The following is a 6,000-nucleotide window of genomic DNA, read 5'->3' as shown; positions in this document are numbered from 1 at the left end:
CCTCTGAGGCTGTTGCATTTGGGTCTGCCCATTTTCGTTGGAAGCTGCCAGTCCGGGGAGAGGCAGCATTGTGGTTAGGGGGTTAGGCAGGGCATGACCTACATTCCATGCAATTGGCTGCTGCCTGTTTTTACAGGAAACACCCAACTACGCCAAATCAAATACCTCTCCATTAGCCGTTTCATGGGAACTTTAAGGAATCGTCAATGTCAAATGAAACTATCCTCTGGGGACCTTGAGTATCTGTACTGTATGACATTTTCGTGGCTATACACCCAATATTAAACTTGACAATTCCCTCAGAAAGATGTCAGCCTCATTGTTGGCTGGAGGAATAGTCAGAGGATCACCACAATCATAAGAATGTACCCTCCTGGGACCATGAACGCCTGTACAAAATGTAATTCCATCCAGTAGTTGTTTAGTGACTTTGGTCTACCAAAGTCGTGGCCACACATACCGAAATCTTCACCCCTCGGGCCTTCCCAGCAGTGTGGTTAACAACTCTAACTAAAATAATGTCTGTACTTCCAATAGAGAAAGGGTCGCTGGACAACCAGAAGTCTGTGTGAATAATTTGGACACAAAGCAGCTTTATAGATTCTGATGTAAGCAGTTTCAATAAAGAGCGACTCTTTCCTGCCCTTTATTTTGGACTTTGTGATGTTTACACACCACAAAAGAGCAACGTTAAGTTTATCAAGAGTTTGGAGTGTGAGAAAATCAGCAAAAGTGTAAGAGAATGGATTGAATTGTGTTTTTGTTCCCTCTAACATGAGCTTTTATCAACTGTAAGTATATTTATTAATAGTTGACTGTTAAATCATCATTTTAAAAGGGATTTTCTGAGAGGGATCTATTTAATCACTTGAATATGTTTCCCTTGAATTCAACCCCCTGTTCTAAATGTGGAGAGTAACACTAGCTGCAGTCCTCTGTGTGACTGCTGCCATGTTCCTCCTCGGTGAGTAACTCAAGAGTCTAACTGAGAGTTTTCAATATTCTCTCCCGATGCTCCAAGTCTGCTTTCTGTTACTGCTGCTCAGCCACAGAAATGCTGTGGACAGGCCCAGACTAAACATGAGGATATTTTGCAAATGCAAGCTGAATAGCCAATAAAAGTGCATGTTTTGGATTTATGACGGAGAACAGGGAATGATGGAGAGGACCAGGAGGGAGCGATGAGGGAAGACTTTCTGTGCTGAAGTCAAAGGGAAACAGAAAAGCCTCTGTTTTTTTTTTTTTTTAAAGTATTTTTTTGGCCTTTTTCTGGCTTTATTGATAGTGCAGATGAAGAGTTTGACAGGAAACAGGGTAAGAGACAGGGAGTGACACGTAGCAAAGGGACCCGGGCCGGGAGTCGAACCCGGGTCCGCTGCAGAGCCTGGCCTTGGGGTGGAAACATCCCTCATGACTCACCTAGACAGGACACCACCTGGACTCTGGTGACACACACACACACACACACACACACACACACACACACACACACACACACACACACACACACACACACACACACACACACACACACACACACACACACACACACACACGCACACACACACATACACGGACAGTGAGGTTCATCTCCTCTGTTACACTTTGTCTGTACAGGCAGAAGCACTCGTTTCCTGTATGACGATGAGCTACTGTGCTGCCTGCAGTGACGTCAGGACCACCTGCTCATTCACACACTCACTCCACAAACACACACCACACACCCTCTCCAGGCATTTCGCAGATGTTTGGCTCATAGGTAGCCAATCAGAAGCGAGTTTGCCTGTCTGAACTTCACCTCGCTTCGGGGCAAGTACAACACGTCATTGCTCGTAGCAGCGATAAAGGAGAAATTACCAACATCTGCATGTATTTGCCCAATAATGAAGTCAGAGGACCCACGATGACTGTATAACAATTTCACCTTCTGCAGTATAGCATCAAGAAATGTGCATGAACGCAGTGACTCATATGACCTGAATGCGTCGTTGTGCACAACTTAAATGTGAGGAATCTCAGTCAAGTTTTTATGATTTGTCCCAATCATTTCCACCACGTTAATGGAATACTTTCACGGCTCAGTAAGTCTATAATCAGTGCACAATAAGTGTCTGTGTGCTGACAAAGATCTGTTGTCAGGCCACCTGGAGACAGAGACCTGTAGCCCGGCTTCTGAGGGTGAGAATGAGTTCAGGAAGCACAAACAGGAATCTGATTGCGCACACTCGAAGTGGTGAGATCAGGGAGTGTGACGTTTTTTTTAATGTGTGCCACAAGTCTAACATTTCTCCCTCTGAGTCTGACAAATACACTGATCTTAACCAGGACAACATGGTCAAATTATTGTTTTTGATAAGCCTGTAATTTTGTTCTGTCTGGTCCAGTCCAGTCCAGTCTAGTAACAAATGTCCTCTTTCTTCCCACTCTCTCTCTCTGCGTGTTCATGGTGCCCTTAAAAGTGCCCTCAGATAACCTCTGTAATGGTTGGCGCTGTAAAAATAAAACTGAATCAAATTGAGTTGAATTGAACTAGATTTGATCATTTTTACCACTATGACCCCACTATCTGTGAATTCTTGATTAAGCAACAACTTCCTCTGCGTGAAATAAGTGAGAACATTCCATTCATTCACGGATGACGCAGCAAAAACCTGTTCAGAGCAGACAGAGACAAATAGATTAAAAGATGACAGGGAGGTGAACAACGTTAATCATCAAATGACTCAAACGTCTCATTTGAAGAATGCTTGAAACCGTATGCTTCGCTGTCTGTATTCCCCACTGATTACTTAATCCGTATTATCCAGTGTGTCAAAACTGCCTTCCAATAAAGCAATCAAAACATACTGTACCTATAGAAGTAAAAGTTTGCACCATCTGTCAATCAAGTTTACTGGTATCCAGATTTAAATTTCCATTCTAAAGTCTGTAGACTGATTATCTTGGCAAGTTTATTCTTGAGCTTGGATACAGCACTCAAGATCCACTTACATGCTTTTTCAAGCCTTGGTTGGTTTGGTGAAAGCACTCTTTGTGTGAAGCTGTTTCCAGCGACTGTTAAGCTCATATATGAGAGCTGTTGATCATACCACACGGTCTTCGCTGATGAAGATTATGGGATCTGGTCAAAAGCTCCAGAACAAGCTAAGAAGTGGAAGTTGGTTGAAGTTTAGAGTAGATGGGGACTTATTTTGAAAACAACAACAAAAAAAAACTGAACAGACAAGCTTAAAGTGTTCGTGCTTGCTCTTGAGCGTGACAAACAATTTGCCATCTACCTGAGTTTTTTTAGGAGAATGCTGCAATGCTGTTTTTCTGTGAAGCTCCACAAATGTTTTGCGGACTATGAAACTTCATCTGACGGACATTGCATCAGCATGAGTAGATCATGACTGAATTTTTATTTTTGGGTAAACTTTTCCTTTAACTGGGGCTGTAGCTAGGACTTTTGAGATTTAAGATCTACCATCATTATTTTCTTAATGTCCTTCTGTGTAATGCTTCTGATGTAATGCTAATGTAATATGTGGGTTATCAAAAAATAAAAACTCACACACATCAGTGGCCCTAAAATTAACTGAGAATGACAGAAATAGAGACATATTTAACACAATAACAACAAGGAAGTTTATAGTCACCAACAAAAGGAAAGAGATACTGGAGTCAGACTGGGTACAGTATGTGATCTTTATGACATCATGCTGACATGGTTGTGACACACCAGCTGCTGCAGAGCAGCCTGGTCTTCAGCACTGACCTTATAAGGACAACATCTCTCTTACTCGTTTACTCTCTGACTGACTGACAGACAGACAGAGTGTTGAGGGAGAGGATGTCGAGGAGTTCAGTAACTCCAGCCTCAGATGATCGCTCTCCTTTTCCTCACTTTTTGTCTCTTTCATTACCTTATTTTCCTGCGTGACCGTGTGTTCACCTCCTGTTAAGTAAGGAGGTCAGCATGGATCGCACACAAACACATGCGCGCAAGCACGCACACACACACACACACACTCATACACACACACACACACACACACACACACATCTGGCTATAGCTGGATTTCACCACTTTGTTGGGAGTGTAAAAAGGAAAGTGCGTGTGTGTGTGTGTGTGTGTGTGTGTGGGAGGGGTTGAAGCAGTCAGGGTGAGAGAGGATGAGGATGGGCCCGGCCTCCAGCTCCAGAGTCAGAGCGAGAGGAAAGCCCTCCCACAGGAAACCAGCGCTCTGCTCCACATGGCCTTTTAAGGTAAAAAACTCCCCAAAACTCTTCTCACCAGGGAATAGAGCTATAATATAGTCACATTTAAAGCTACAGAGAGAGCAGGAAAAGGCAGAGTGGAAGTCTGCAAGTGTGGAAAGATTTTATGAAAAGTTAAACTCAAATACTTTTAATAATTAAAAAAAAAAAAGCTCTGCCAGAGCTTCTGCCTTTCTTTGTAGATAATTTATGCATTAAGACTGCAGCCATTTTCATGCCCTGTGGTTGGTTATAACTCACATTTTCATAACATTTAACTATCAGAGAAGTCATGACTGAAGGCACACACCAGCTCCGGTCATGACTGCATCTTTATGGCAAAGCCGGTGACCTGCTGCAGAGAGATGAGAAACATTCTTTTTCGTCTGTCTGAGTCATATGAAGTGCAGAGGGCTGTGGGAAACAGACCCCATGCATTTCATCCACATGGCAAAATTATCTGCAATTTAAAGCAACTGTAAACAAAACATGCATCCACCACACTGAGCGGTTATGGGAAATTGTTGTGTATCGTCAAGAGAATTGCACGGAGTTCCTCACTTTAGCTCATTATCTCTCTTGGTTCATTACAACAAGATTTTCACTTGAGATCAGCAGCGTTAGTGTGTATTCATTTGCCTTTGCTGTCAGAGATGTGTTAGGTAGAGATGCCATCATGTACAAATATTCGTGTAATGCCAGGACAGTTTAATAACTCTCATCTCCTGTCATGTGAGATCTGTAACACGCCCTGATGTTGTTTTTGTAGCCAAAGGCCTTAAAAGAGTTTCATTCCGGTGGTTTGGCTCTAGAGATGTTTCCGCCATGAAATTTGGTGCAGACATCCATGGCTTCTAAAGGATAAATCCTACAGACTAAAGGGATGACTTTGCCTTTCTCCAGGAATTATAATCTTGACCCCCATTAACAAAAGTGGTGACCATGGTAACCATTAATCCTGCCAATTAGTCATCGCTGCTGACACACCAGGCCTTGGGCGGCCTTTGGAGAGAAATCACCTGAATAGTTGTCAGGTGAGAGAAACATGTCATGGTTAACCGCTTATCCCTTTCCATGGGGTCACGGGGTGTTGCTGCTGGAGCCAATCCCAGCCTTGTCTCAGGGCGAGGGCAGGGTAAGTCGCCAGCTCATCGCAGGGCCCTCACTAGCGAGCAATGTGGGGTTCAGTATCTTGCTCAAGGACACTTCGACATGCAGCTCAGCCTTGCCCGGTGCCGGGATTTGAACTAGCGACCTTTCGATCACTAGTCGACCTGCTCTACCCGCTGAGCTACAGCCGCCCCAGGTGTGAGAAACAGAAACAGAAAAAGAAGTTCTGTCGAGCTGTATGGCTGTGGATGTTTGAGCTTGTTGACCATTGCAGCTAGCTGTTTGGTGTCAGTTTGGTGAGTCGCAGGCCTTTCGCATAACAGGAGCTGTAGACTCACAACTTTGAGATGGACTGTTACCCTGTATGAAGACAGCAAAGTTTGCTGCGACACAATGTGATGTTGGTACTGCATCGGCTTATCACGTACATGTAAGCACGCATTCCAGGAAGATTATTTTGTGCCATTAATGCTGCATTTTGTACTGTTTATCTCATGAGCATAAGGGCAAAGGTGAAAATAATTGCCTCTGATACTTTAATAAAATCTGGTGCAGTGTTTTGGCTCCTTCAAGTTCTCTGACCTGTTACTCAAACTGGAATAGCTGGATCAGATTTTATGCTTCACCTGATCTCATCTGAAGAGACACACA

This window comes from Acanthopagrus latus, chromosome 11 (genome assembly GCF_904848185.1).
Source record: "Acanthopagrus latus isolate v.2019 chromosome 11, fAcaLat1.1, whole genome shotgun sequence".
Classification (NCBI taxonomy): Eukaryota; Metazoa; Chordata; class Actinopteri; order Spariformes; family Sparidae; genus Acanthopagrus; species Acanthopagrus latus.
This window is presented reverse-complemented; position numbering follows the sequence as displayed.